This window comes from Leptinotarsa decemlineata, unplaced genomic scaffold, assembly GCF_025532065.1.
Source record: "Leptinotarsa decemlineata unplaced genomic scaffold, Ldec_3_MD MMD2_tig00026340_RagTag_RagTag, whole genome shotgun sequence".
Lineage (NCBI taxonomy): Eukaryota > Metazoa > Arthropoda > Insecta > Coleoptera > Chrysomelidae > Leptinotarsa > Leptinotarsa decemlineata.
In genome coordinates this window covers 3,437,591-3,451,699 of record NW_027412694.1, presented here as the reverse complement: position 1 = coordinate 3,451,699, position 14,109 = coordinate 3,437,591, and the positions used below count along the sequence as shown (strand labels likewise).

The 14,109-nt window shown below is 35.3% G+C and overlaps 1 long non-coding RNA gene across 1 annotated transcript in view; it reads left to right on the top strand.

The window, feature by feature from the left end:
* Positions 1-1,299: 1,299 nt before the first annotated feature.
* LOC141485923 (uncharacterized) overlaps positions 1,300-14,109 on the top strand; it is a 55,028-nt gene continuing 42,218 nt past the window's right edge. Inside the window, exons 1-2 of the long non-coding RNA XR_012467536.1 lie at positions 1,300-1,672; positions 1,755-1,901. This is a non-coding gene — a long non-coding RNA (uncharacterized lncRNA). The remainder of the gene's footprint in view (positions 1,673-1,754; positions 1,902-14,109) is intronic.

Sequence of the window (14,109 nt, the reverse complement as noted above, 5' to 3'; positions counted from 1 at the left end):
TTGACGTCACTCAACAATTCCTGAGCGATGCTCATGCGACGGACATATGGTCAAAATCCATTTTGGAACGAAATTCGCTGCTACAATTTCCATGACTAGAATTTACGAAAAAATTGCATTGTTTGACCAACCGATATGCCGACATTCTCAGCAAGTTTTCTAATGGCGAATTGACGATTCCCCATAACAATTTTCTTCACTATCTCAACATTATCATCGGTTGTTGATGTGCTGGGGCAATAAGGGCAAGCGTCGTCATTCAAGTTTTCTCGATCTTCTGTGGAAAGCTTATACCAGTTGCTTTTCTGAAGCTATAAAACAGATCCCCACGTTGTTGGTAATCTTTGCTCATTATCCCTCTTGTTCATATTACTAGGTCGATTTTCAATTTCGATAGCCTCTCTGATTGTTCCTTGGGACTCCAGACATAGTCCGTTCTGGTACGAATGAATTTGCTTTGTTGTGTTGGCGGAGAATTCTGCTGATTTTGTCTATAGCTCCTGCAATATATGGTAGTGTGGTTGTTATGACCGGTGTATCTCGGGTTTTCTGCTGTTTCCGGATGATCTTGGAAGTCACAAGCTGAAATTACCTTTTCATCAAATTCAAAGGGGTACATTGTTAAAAGAGATGATTTTTTGGAAAAAAAAAAGATTTTGGATTTCTCCTTCTCCATCTCCATACAAAAAATGTGAGAAACTTCCAAAGGAAGTTTCTCGTCATTCTCAATGGCGAACATCGATGTTTCGAAGTTGAACACTCGTATTATAGCTTGTTTTATACTAATCTGTTCATTGGATTGCATTTACCACTGAAACCCCATTTACTGGCATGGAATCTATTGTAACGGTACCAATTTGTTCCACATGGTATAATCATTCGTAAACGTCAGAATAACAATTTTCAAGCACCCGTAGATCCCTCTCTCCTTTTTCGTTTGTAAACTGGTGGGCCGTGAGATTACAGATTTGTTTACTTTCATTAAATTGATAGACAGTACCTTTCCAATTGTTATTGAAGTACTTTCAATGTAGATGGAGTGCGATGTACCACCCTGCTCCAATCTTTAAATATCCCTTTCAAACTCTTTCAAGTATATTTCGGCATCCTATTGGCGAAATGTTACACATTTTAAGTTTTTTTTGTAGAACCGATCCCTATGAAAATATATGTTCATACTTGCAGCACACCCAGTAGTCAAGGTCATAATTAAAGATCAACTACCGTATCCCTGAAGGAATGTTGATATTTCATTTCATATTATATTTTGAATATCTCAGCGGAATTGTCTCTGAGAGGAAATATTCCCCATAGTATTCATCCCTGCTTTTCCAATCGTTCAGTAGATTGTTCCAGTTTGGAAAATGCATTTAAATGATTTGGATATTCTGAAACAGCTCTATTCGATTGCCCATTGGTTCATCACACCTGTCCATGACGTATGGTCATGCGCTGGAATTCATATTATTCCGTTTCAATATGATGATCCTACGGATTCCATTTTTGAGGTTGCTTTGTGAATGTTCGAAGAATATGTTTATAGAAACATCTCTTTGAGGATTATTTCCGAGGGTCTTCACTTAGTGGAAACAGTGCCTAGTTTTGCTTGCTTGGATATAGCATTTGATGTAAATTGGCCTTTCACTCTCTTTGGAGGATAAGAGAACTTCACGTAAGTGGCACCAAATTTTCCCCGACTTTTCAGCATCGCCATTTTGGACCTTCAACTCATGTACTTTTCCTTCCTCTTATAGGACCTGTTATCGTTTCATAACTTTCTTCAGTTGGTGTTCACCATACAATCGGTTGATAATTTACTGGAAAAATTGAAGCCATTGCCCAAAAGATTGTGAAATAAAATTCCGATTGGGATTTTTGGAAAACCCTTCCGAAACTTGAAGGTAGGTTTCATTATGGTTCTTCCTTCTGTATATATCATAATAAATGTATACTTGTTTGACTTTCACGAGCTTGTGGTAAATTTATTTTCTTTATTTTTACATGTGAGAATAATCACAAAGGTTATATATTTTTTTTAATGAATCGGAAACAATTCATTCGGGTTATTCGTAATTTTAAAATAAATTCGGTTAGTGGGTTGAAATTTCAATTAATATTTATGTTAGAATTTTTTTTAGCTAGGAAGAGGTTGCTAATTAATTTCGGAGGAAATTATTTTCCATCAAAAGGTGAATTTTATTTATCAGAAATGGTAGCTACGAAGTTGATTTGCAAATAATTAATTTCACGATTTCTGCAGTCCTCCGAATGTTTTTTTAATTGCTTTTTGTTTCATTCGTTATCGGCATAGATTTTGTCCTGACCTTCCGATCGAAATCACTAGCGAAATATGTATTAGGTTTTTTAAATTCTCATCATATTTACCGTTCAGGGAAAACATTCGACCGGTAATTTAATTGAATAGTTTATTTTTTTTTACATGGAACTTCATCCAAGAATATTTATTTTAGAATCTAGGGAAGGAAGGTGAACAATATTGGCGACAATTAATGTTTTCTTTCCTCAGTTTTTCAGCTTATACCGGTAAGCTGAAATGTGTTGTTTTTTTATCAAATGATTATTCAGCTTTATTTTCATTATTGAGTTTAGTTACGTTGAAATTACTTAAATGAGTAGTTTTGTTAAATATTCCACGGCGAGGTTGCCAGATTTCATGGAAAGCACAGAATTTCGTAAAATAAAAATGAAAGGAACATCGATTTTTTTTTAAAAGAATTGAATCAGCACTTCTGTTGTCCTGGTGGAAAAAAACAATTCATTATGTTTATATAATTTTGTAATGGTTTATTGGAAAAAAAAAATTCATGCAGCGATTATTTTTAACGGCCATTGAAAGTTTTCTTTTTTTTGTATCTGAATGCATTTGGTTTTATTCAAATGGGAGAAATTCTAACTCTTTGAATTCTTCCTAGCGTTTTATGGGGCAGTGCGGAAGCTGCATTTTTATTTCATTTGAAACATCCGTTTGCCGAATATGAATGAGAGCTGTTCACTCAATAGTGGGAAAATTATAGAAGAAGGACTTTGTTTTTTTTCCTGAATTCAGTGAAGTCAGGGGTTTCAACCTTGAGTTCGGCACTTCAGAATATATCAAGCCACGCAAGTAGACAGTAGACAGTCGCTTTTTTTTAATATTTCTTTTCTCGCCACTTGCCATAATACCTTTATATATAGACAATATATTGTACAAAGGGGTAGAAATTAGTTTCATACTGATGATTTTATTTTATGTTTGACATACGTGAAACGCGCCTTTCGCTCTGGATCCAAAGCTAGCGGCTGTTTAATTTTGGGGTTATTTATGGTTTCTTTTGGTTATCTTGAAACCTACATTAATTTCTACCACAATTGATTGTGACTAATAATATTTCAACTCCAAATACAAATTGTATGTACATAAATATCATTTATTGATATGAATTCATATACTCAAAAATAATATGATGTTTTCGTGAAGTATTCATAATAAACCAGATCATTATGTAATTTTTTTTCCTTATTGATGATAATTCAGTCCATTATACCAATTTTTTTTTGTGACAGGTGTGTTTAAGTTCATTTGGTAATTTAGGAACAGGGTTCAGACAAGCATTCGGAAGGGGTAAATTACCTGGCGCCCACAATTAAAATTCAACTTGCATATTTCTCCCACTTCAGTCTTCACTCAGTTAGCCGGAGCCGAATTCTTGGGCTGTCACAGTGACTACCCAACACCGTAGCGTGATCGAGCGTTACATTTTGGCGCCCAACGTGGGGCCTGTATAAAAAATATTAATATAGAATTTAGGAAAAAAACAGGGTAAAAAAAAATTTTTTGCGAAACTTTGATTTTTTTTTGATAAATTGGAGATATTTTGGAAACCTACTCTTGCAGTTTGTGCTGAATGATTTATTCATAAGTTTATTGACAAGCTTGAAAGATTTTTTTTTATTTGTTGAGTTGTTATCATTGACATAATCATTTGGTATAATATGGCTCGTAAAATGCAGATCAATCGGTTAGACAGAGACGAATTATGTTACGAACTAACTGTTCGTGGTGTCGCAGTGGGTACTGTCGATGAAATGCGTCATAGGCTCTCTGTAGCCTTACAAATGGAAAAAGATGGGGACAGCTTACGATACCCGGACTCCTCTTTCATCTTTTCTGATGATGAGACGGCGGTTAAGACGGCTTTGGATGAGTTGACAGTCCTCTTAGCGAATTTTGATGGACAAAGAACTAGTGGCGGAGGACTTAAATTTCAAACGAAACTTTCTTATGTATTGGGACGTATTGATAGGATGGAACCAAAGGACTGTACAGAAAAGACTACTAAGGCGGATCTTGTGGCACAAGCTTTGATTTTCATGCCTCTAGGACAGTTCCCTCCGGACTTTCGCAACTACAAAATAGAATCATCAATCAGGCTCTCAATGCAAATATTCAACCAGTAGCCCACTCGTCTTTGGCTGCCGTAACCTTTCCAAATCAGGTCGCTTCAGATGGAAAAATGATTCCACCATACAAGTGGAACATAAAGAAATTTACAGGTGATGCTAAAGGAGTGTCAGTTACGGCTTTTTTTGAGATGGTAGAAGAGCATCGATTGGCAAGACACGTTCCCGAGAGTATTTTACTGGATTCTGGCATGGACTTATTTGCTGAAAAAGCTTACCAATTTTATAAGGATTGTCGTGGTCGTGTTGATAGTTGGGAGGAACTTGTTGGCGAATTTCGTGATGAGTACTTATTTGCGAACCATATGGACGCACTGTTTGAGGAGTTGCAAAGGCGAACTCAGCACCCGATCGAAAGCATTGGAGTCTACTTTGCGGTTATGTCTAACTACTTCAGTCGTTTGGGATGTCCGATGTCCGAAGATTCAAAGTTAGCCATCATCATGAAAAATCTCCATCCATTTTATCAGGATCGTCTTAGGGATCCGTTACCTATAAGTATTTCTGAACTTCGTGATACCTGCAGGAAAATGGAGTCCAGGAGAGACGTGATCAACAGTTATGTCGAACCATCGATTCGTAGGGGAAATATCATTGAAAAAGATCTGGCGTTTGTGGACTTAGCTGAAAATATCTGTGCAATGAATGTAGCTTCTACTCAACCTGCAACAAGTGGACAGGGGTCCTTTCAAGTAATTTGCTTCAGATGTAAACAGCCAGGACATCGAGCAGTAGGTTGTGCTTCATCAGGGAAACGGCAATGTTACGGATGTAATAGAGAAGGATTCACCAAAAGAAACTGTCCAAATTGTTCCAATAAGGGAAACGGACACGGGCATTCTTAGAAAGTCGAGATAGGAATGCTCGTTCAAAGTACTCGACTACACCTCTCCAATCGGTATTGGATTTCATTATTGATCATGCAAAAAATGATGAACGTCCATACCTCAAAGTGGAAATATTTGGAAAGCAAGTACTGGGTCTTCTTGATTCTGGAGCGTCTGCTACGATCAGGGGAAGTCGAGGTTGGGATATCATAAAGGACTTTAACTTAGTACTGGACACATTGAAGCATACGACATGCACTGTAGCCAATGGAAATGTTTGTCATAGTAGTGGTGAGTGCGAGATACCATTCTCTCTTCGAGGTCGAGTCAAGTTGGTTAAGGTATTATTGGTACCGGAGTTGCATCATACATTGATACTTGAAATAGATTTCTGGAAAGCGATGGGAATTGTACCTGATCTAAGACATAATGGCTGGCAGTTTTCAAAGGAAACCTATCACCTGGGTGCAGTTGATCATCTACGTAGTCAAACTATCCTAACAGAAATGGAGGAAATTAGATTGAAGGCAGTGATCGGTAGGAATATGGAATTGATGGGAACCAGATTAGGGTGTACCAGTATGGCGGAACATGTGATTGTTACTCATTCCACTCCTATTAAGCAGCGATATTATCCCATTTCATCAGTAAATCAACAACATATCAATAAAGAACTTGACGAAATGCTGGCCAATGATATTGTGGAGCCATCAAGAAGCGCCTGGTCTTCTCCAGTTCTTTTGATTAAAAAGAAGGATGGGAGTTATCGATTCTGCGTAGATTATCGAAAATTGAATGCTGTCACTGAGAGAGATAGTTACCCTATTCCATATGTGTCACACACCTTAGATAAATTGGGGAATGCGCATTACCTTTCATCACTTGACATTAAGTCCGCTTACTGGCAGGTGCCGGTTGCTGAGGCATCTAGGCCATACACTGCGTTCACAGTTCCTGGGCGAGGATTGTTTCAGTTTAAGCGTATGCCATTTGGTCTTCATAATAGCCACGCTACCTGGCAGAGACTTATTGACTCTGTCCTCGGTCCAGAATTGGAACCTCATGTATTCGTCTACCTAGATGATGTGGTAGTCGTTACTCAAACCTTCGAAAAGCATCTATCCGTGTTGGAGGAAGTCTTCAGGAGACTTCGCGAAGCTAACTTAACCATAAGCATTGAAAAGTGTCAATTTTGCCGGCCTCAGATGAAGTACTTAGGTTATGTGGTCGACAGAAATGGGTTACACGTCGATCCCGATAAGGTGAGTGCTATGATACGACTACCTTCTCCTCAGTCAGTTAAAGACGTCAGAAGAGTTATCGGTACGTTCTCCTGGTACAGAAAGTTTATACCTGATTTTGCCACAGTCATTTCTCCGATCACCGCTCTACTGAGGAAGGGGAAAAAGTTTGGTTGGACTAGTACATGCGAGGAGTCATTCCGGAAAATTAAGAAGTGTTTAATATCAGCACCTGTTCTGAACTGTCCTGACTATGATCTTCCTTTTATTCTTCAAACCGGTGCATCTGCGTATGGTATTGGTGCCGTTCTAACACAAGGTCTAGAAGGCGAGGAAAGAGTTATTTGTTACCTTAGTCGCCCACTCACAAAACAAGAGCGTAACTTTTCCACAACGGAAAGAGAGTGCTTGGCCGTCTTATGGGCCGTGGAAAAGCTGCGTCCTTACTTGAAAGGTGTACGTTTTACGGTGGTACCAGACCACTATTCACTTGTTTGGTTGCAGAATTTGAAGGATCACACCGGAAGGTTGCCAAGATGGGCGGTGAGGATGCAATAATACGATTTCAAAATTGTTCATCGGAACGGGACTTGGATCCAATATGAAATTTTTTTTTTAATTTCGTCCCAAATGTATATTTGAAATGAAGAACAACAAGAAGCTATAATTATCAGACGGTTTGAAGTAAAAAGAATACTTCCTTATTAGTCAGTGGGCTACTGTGTAGGTATATCGAGACTGGCTTGAATGTTTAAAGTTCATTTGCTTTAGAAAAAGAATACTAGTATTTGAGGGAATCAGCCGATACTTGATGAATATCCATAACGTAATCAAAAAACACTTTTTTGTCAGATTTTCATCAAACAGTTTTACAAATACGGAACACGTTATTTGCCATACAACGGCTTCTTCAGGCGTTATTCATGCCTTAGCGGCACAATTGACAAAAAATAGAAATATGCATATTTCCATTAGCATAGAATAGGCTTATGTGGACTAAGCAGATTATTGGCGGACACAGAGAGTCATAGCATTCTGGAAATGTATTCTGACTCAGTGCTTCAAATTATCAACTACAATCTACAGTGAAATGAACTCGAGACAAATTGCAATGTCTAATGTCATCAACACTCTGTTCAGGAGGCTTCATCGTGATGAGCTGAAGACTGTTACTTAGGATATAAAAATCAAAGGAATTTTTGGAAACACCAGTAGGGGGAAAATGATCTATAGAATAGTAGAGGAGATGACATACCTCTCTAAGGAAACGCCAACTATGGGATCGACAGAAGAATCCGTCTTTGAATAACAAAAATAAAGAGGCTATTCAAAGCTATTAGTTGCATTTCCACATCAGAAAATAGATTTAGAAGAGAATAATCAAATTTCATTTGATCATTCGGTAGATTCTCAGAATTCTTGAATTTCTAAGCACTACCAAAGATTAGGTTTGAAACATTCCTCTTACATATGTAATACTGTATAGTTGTGGTTAAACTCATGCACATCGATCAAAACATAGTTTGCAAATATGGAATTGGTCTTCACATTTGAGAAAATACTCTTATTCTCTTTTATTCTTTGAATTAATTTTTCCTCGTTTGGTAAATATAAAGTTTTGAGCAAAAATCACAAGTCAACTGATATAGGTGGCCCGTTTCAAAAAACGAACGCCAAAAAATGTCAATGTCCTATGATGCTTATTATTGCACAGTAAAAAGTATTTCTTTTAAAGATCATAGGCTGCTTTGAAATTTTTATCTCTATTGGAGAAACCATTAAAAATGTCACTTTTAATGACAGTTGTACAAAAAATATTTAAATATAACATAATATAAATTGATTAAAATAAAATAAAAACAACAATAAAAATCAATTGGCGCTCCGGGGCAACTTCGTTGATTCCAGTGGCACATTTGATTTTTCAGCTGCAGGAAAACCCGGAGAAACTATTACTTCCTGCCAACAGCGCCATGTTCACAATAGAATCACACTTATTTTACTGAAGAAAACAAATTTCTTGTCCTTTCAATGACATCATTCGTTTGATTATATATTGCGATGATGAACTATTTTGAATCAAGAAAATATAATATTATCTCAAAATTTACCACCTATCTGAAGAGGAAAATAAACTGTTTCAAATGGAGAGCAATATCAACTTGATCTGAAAATATATTGTTTATTTGAATTCAAAACTGTATCCCTTCAAATAACACAATTCGTTTATAACAAGAGTTTTGTGTATCTATATACAAATCTATATTATTATCGACTGAAGATAACAGGAATTTTGTATAGAATGAACAGGATTTCTTTTGAAGTATTTCATTCATTTCAGTTTAAAAAAACTGTTTTATTTCAACATAGATATTATTGGAAAGAATTTAAATTTAGACTTATGAGAAACTAACAATGTAGAACAGTGTTCGCATACGCGCCAGTATGTGAACGAAAGTGACGTTGGTGTGTTGTGATTTTAAGGAGGAAGTGTTTCATGTGTCTGTAGGTAGTGCACTTCTTTTCCGATTATTTTGTATCTGCCATAATGAAAAATATTTTACAAGACTGGAGACTTACACACTTGAAAGATATTTTCATGGGTAAGTATTATAATTGGATGAAATTTAGGTGTTTGGGTTACTTGACAAAAAAACTCCGCTATATCAGTAAGTACTGCGTTGTATACCTAGTACCGAAAAGAAAATGGTAACCTTTGACAGCAACTCTTAATTTTGCCCTCATTCTGTGAAACTTACCTCAATGCTTTATGATTTTTCACACATGCATTATTAAATTTGGCGAGCTCTGTTAGTGTATATTAATTTGAACTGAAAAGTCCTCAACGTTGATTGAAATTCGCCAATCTCTTGTTTTGAACATAACTTTTATCTTGTTTTAAATAACATTACTGGAGTTTTTTTCCCAACTTGATGCATTTATAAAGTAATAATGATAATGATTTCGCTTTTATTTTTCATAGTGGCTTGATCAAGCCACCCTAACAGATAAAACAACACAACGATGGACATCATTTACGTACGTAGGACACCAAACCAAAAAACTAACAAATATCTTCAAACCACTGAACATCAACATCACATACAAGCCGAACACGAAGATAACACAAAAAATAAACAAATATGAAAAAGAAGAAGACAAAGACCAAAACGGGATATACAGTATACAATGCTCGGACTGCAACAAATTCTATATCGCTATACGAAACAAACATAATTTCCCCCCATCAGAGAACATAAAACTCATAAAACAAATCAACAAGGGAAACCGCATGGACATTTGGGAAAACTTGAACATCCATAAATTTAACAGTCATAAATCACTCATCGAGAAACAAGTACAAATCAAAACAAAACAAGATCTCACATTCAATATATTAAACAAAACCATACACATTCCTAGAGAAGATCTAACACAAAGAATAGTACCTGATGCAGTACAAATACAGGCAAATTTACCTGAAGTACCTGAAACACCTGAGTTGAGACGTTCGGACCATATAAAGAGGCAGACGACAGGATGACAAGTTCAGTTTGAGGAGTGCCTAGAAGATGACAGTACGACCAGCTGTCGAAAGCGCTCGCAGATAATTGATAGAAGATATAAAACTTCAAATTGGTATACCTGTATGGGTGGTACGTCTGGATGGTTTACCTGTATGAGATACCTATATAGCATGATTAGGGCTAGCTCGCATTAGTTTCTAGTTTTAATCTTCCTCTTTGAAGATGATCACTTGGTGATCGAAACACGTGTCGATGTGTTAAAAATAACGATTTGGTGTAATAATCATTACCTACTTTCAACACTGAACTTTTCGTTCATTCATCAAATTTCATTTCTCTACAACCTAGTGCCTCAAGAAATCTATAAAAATACCTGAAGTCGAAGCATTTCAAGCTCCCTACATATTGACATATTGATATCATCTTAGAGGTGAACTTTGTTTTACCTTTTTGCTAAAACAAGTATGCCTCGTTATATGTTCTATAAGAACAAATTTTATTGATATATTTTGTTTTCAATAAATAATATACAGATTTATTAGGGCTAGTTTTCAATATGATTCTACTCAATAACACTGCAATATATAGTATTATGACTATGAAAAATGAAAGCGAAATCATTATCATTATTACTTTATAAATGCATTAAGTTTTTATTGAGTATAAGATTATACTCAATAAAACAATCGCATAATATCTCAAACAAAACTATTTTTCTAATACTGAGTGAATTGAAAATCAAAAATATATGATTTCATCAACAGTATACTTTTTCATGCAATGCTCCCCGTGAAAATATGGACGTTTTTCTCCTCAGAAACAAGTTTTGAAGTATTTGAAAATAATTTTCTTTTAATTTTTTCAAATAAATGTTATGTTGTTTCAGAAGGCTCAACCTTTTGATATGAAAAATGAGCGATGCTACCCAAGACGCCATAGGTTCAATGGCATTATTATTTAGAACTGGGGTATGGTCTATAGACGTAAAGGTAACAGGTTCATTGGCATTATTGTTCACAACTGATGAATTTCTAGATGGCATGGTCTGATCTATATGTGTACCTGGAATAAATAATGGCTCTTACTTCATCATTATCGACGATGCCGGTGTTGAGATTTGGAGTGATGGTTCTTTCTATTAGATTTTCCACAACTTCTGAAACAGATTGCCCTAGTTCTGGGTTGGGACGATCAGTGACTTGACTTGGCAGATGGTCTAACATGATTCTCAAAATTCTCAAGGAAAACTTGAAAAGCATCCTCTTGCATTCAACTTGATCCTTTAGCTATTACGATTGAACCTGTTGGGCCGTCCCGAATGAAGTAGTCTTGGATTCGTTTACGTCAAAATATAAACAGAGGTGGTTGCTGAAATATGTGAAAGGGACTCCCAACAAAGCATCTGATATATATTTTTTTTTGTAAGATTTCTAGCGGTAGAATATGTCAGTGTCGTACTCCTCCCAGCCTGTTATTCTGTATTGCAGTAGAGATTCTACAAGAGCATGGTATGGTGTATTTCATCAGTTCGGACTTCCATTGTCTGATATAATAATAATTAATTTGAAATCCTTGAAAAAATAAAAATATTCACCAAAAATAACAATTTTATCAAACAAAAACTTAAATTACAAAGAAATAACAGTTATCACCTGAAGACCATTGTGAATACTAACAATCGTAACTTGGTTTGGAATCCTTCAATTTTTATTTTTAATTTTCAGCTTTCATTAATATTTCAATTTTTATTTTTTGGTTGAAGCTTGTATGTTATTTTCTTGTAATTCCAGTTTTTGTTTAATAAAATTGTTATTTTCGGTTAATATTTTTATTTTTTCAGGGATTTCAAATTAATTTATATTATATTAGACAATGGAAGTCCGAACTGATGAAATACACCACAAAACATTGTCAACCACCTTCAAACAAACAGCATGGTATAATATTTTCAGTTTGGGAAAAGGAATAAAGTTCTTGAACTAGTAAAACCTGTGAACGAGGGACCGAATTTTCTTTGAGAGTTCCGTAATGTGATTATTCCATTTCAAGAAACTATCGATATAGACTCCTAGGTACTTAACCATTTTCTCAAGTACAATTTCTTCATTCACTATCTTGACGGTGAAGCTTGGTAAGTTCGATTCATTAGATGTGGAAAGTAAGTGTTCTTCATATTGACAGTCAGTATATTCAGTTTGAACCAACCAGTAATTTTTTTTTTATGTATTTTTATGGTTGTATGAAGGTGGTTGACAATGTTTCATGGTGTATTTCATCAGTTCGAACTTCCATTGTCTAATATAATATAAATTTATTTGAAATCCCTACAAAAAAAATCAAAAAGATTAACCGAAAATAACAACTCAATCAAACAAAAAACTGAAATTACAAAGAAACAACATACAAGCTACAACCAAAAAAATTAAAAATTGAAATATTAATGAAAGCTGAAAATTAAAAAATATTATTCACAAAAATTGAAAAACTAAAATTAAAAATTAAAAGATTCCAAACCAAGTTACGTCACGACGTTTTGATTGTTAGTATCCACAATCGTCTTTGGTTTATAACTGTTTGATAACTGTTTGATAAATTTGTTATTGTATAATCTCTTTTAATTTTTTTTTGCTGGGATTTCAAATCAATTTGTATTATATTGTACAATGGAAGTCTGAACTGATGAAATGTATTTTCTGCTTCCTCTTTAACTTCACCTAAAGAATCATCGTCATAAATGAGTGCCGTGTCATCAGCAAAAGAGAAAACAGTGCATATGGATCGTATTTTCAGTAAATAGTTTATATAAGTAGGAAACAAGACAGGTCCCCTAGCAGGCTTTTGGACGGTAGTTATTCCAAAAAAGAATCACATCTCTTTTATTAAAATTAGTAGCGCGAGCTATGCTAGTATCGTTGCATAAATAGCTTGAGCCACACTTCTCCTGCTTTTTTCATTTTCCTCCAATAACTCTGGATTCTTTTCCATTATATATTTTGGCTAATTTATATGCGATGACTCTTGTTTCTTTCGTCGTCAGCTCATAATTAGATGCTGCACATGTTAGCAAATACTCGCATAATACATTCTCCTCCTCTTCGGTAAAAATTTCCGGTCTGTTATAACCCATAGATGGAGCCTCGCCTATTGGGTTTACTTGATGAACCTCTTTCTTCTCGATATATCTTGACGAAGACATGTAGTTTAGATTGTGAGAGGACGTGGCATCTCTTAGACTTTTATATCTCAATTCAACCTCTTCAAAGGTAAAGTCGCAAATTTCGTCACTAGCAGTTCCTTTCTCAGTCTTTCGTGTATACTCGTAAGGCATTCTGAAATAAAAAAAATAGTCATTCAACATGCAAACATCACACCTCAAGACTAAATATTATTTTTATCAAAAATTCATTTTTTGAGAAAAGCTATCATTGCAGACTATACTTATTAGGCTAATGTACGAAGACACAAACGAACATCGCAAATTAATAAAAACATTGTCAAAATAGCCCAGCAGAAAAATGAAGTCAAATATAGAGGACTTGTGACAAGCTGTCACAACGACTCAGTCCGAACAATAATTCATATTTTCTCAACATGATGCAAGGAAAAAAGATCAATGCAATGCTTTGACATGACATGATTTGAATCCTACTGAAGTTTCGAAGTAAACCTTACTTTTTGCTTTTTTTGCACAGAAACGTCGTAGTTCCACAACCGTTCCCAAATTTTTGAATATTATGTGATATGACTATTTTTTTTCTCACACCAAATATGAATATCAGACAATTGGATTTTTATCCTGTATGCGAGAGTGAGATTAGATCCATTCAGAGTCTCTACATAATGAAATATTGATAATAAACTTTGACTCACATATTGTTTTTTCGACATAGAAGCCAACAAATTGTCAGATTTAAGTAAGAAGAAGGCACGTTGTAGAGGTCGGTCAATATGACCTTCAAATCGTAATTCACAGTCTACTGGAACACCTGATTTCCTTGTTCATCAACTGAAATGAGAGGTGAATCATCGATTATAACTTCAATAACTTCAGAT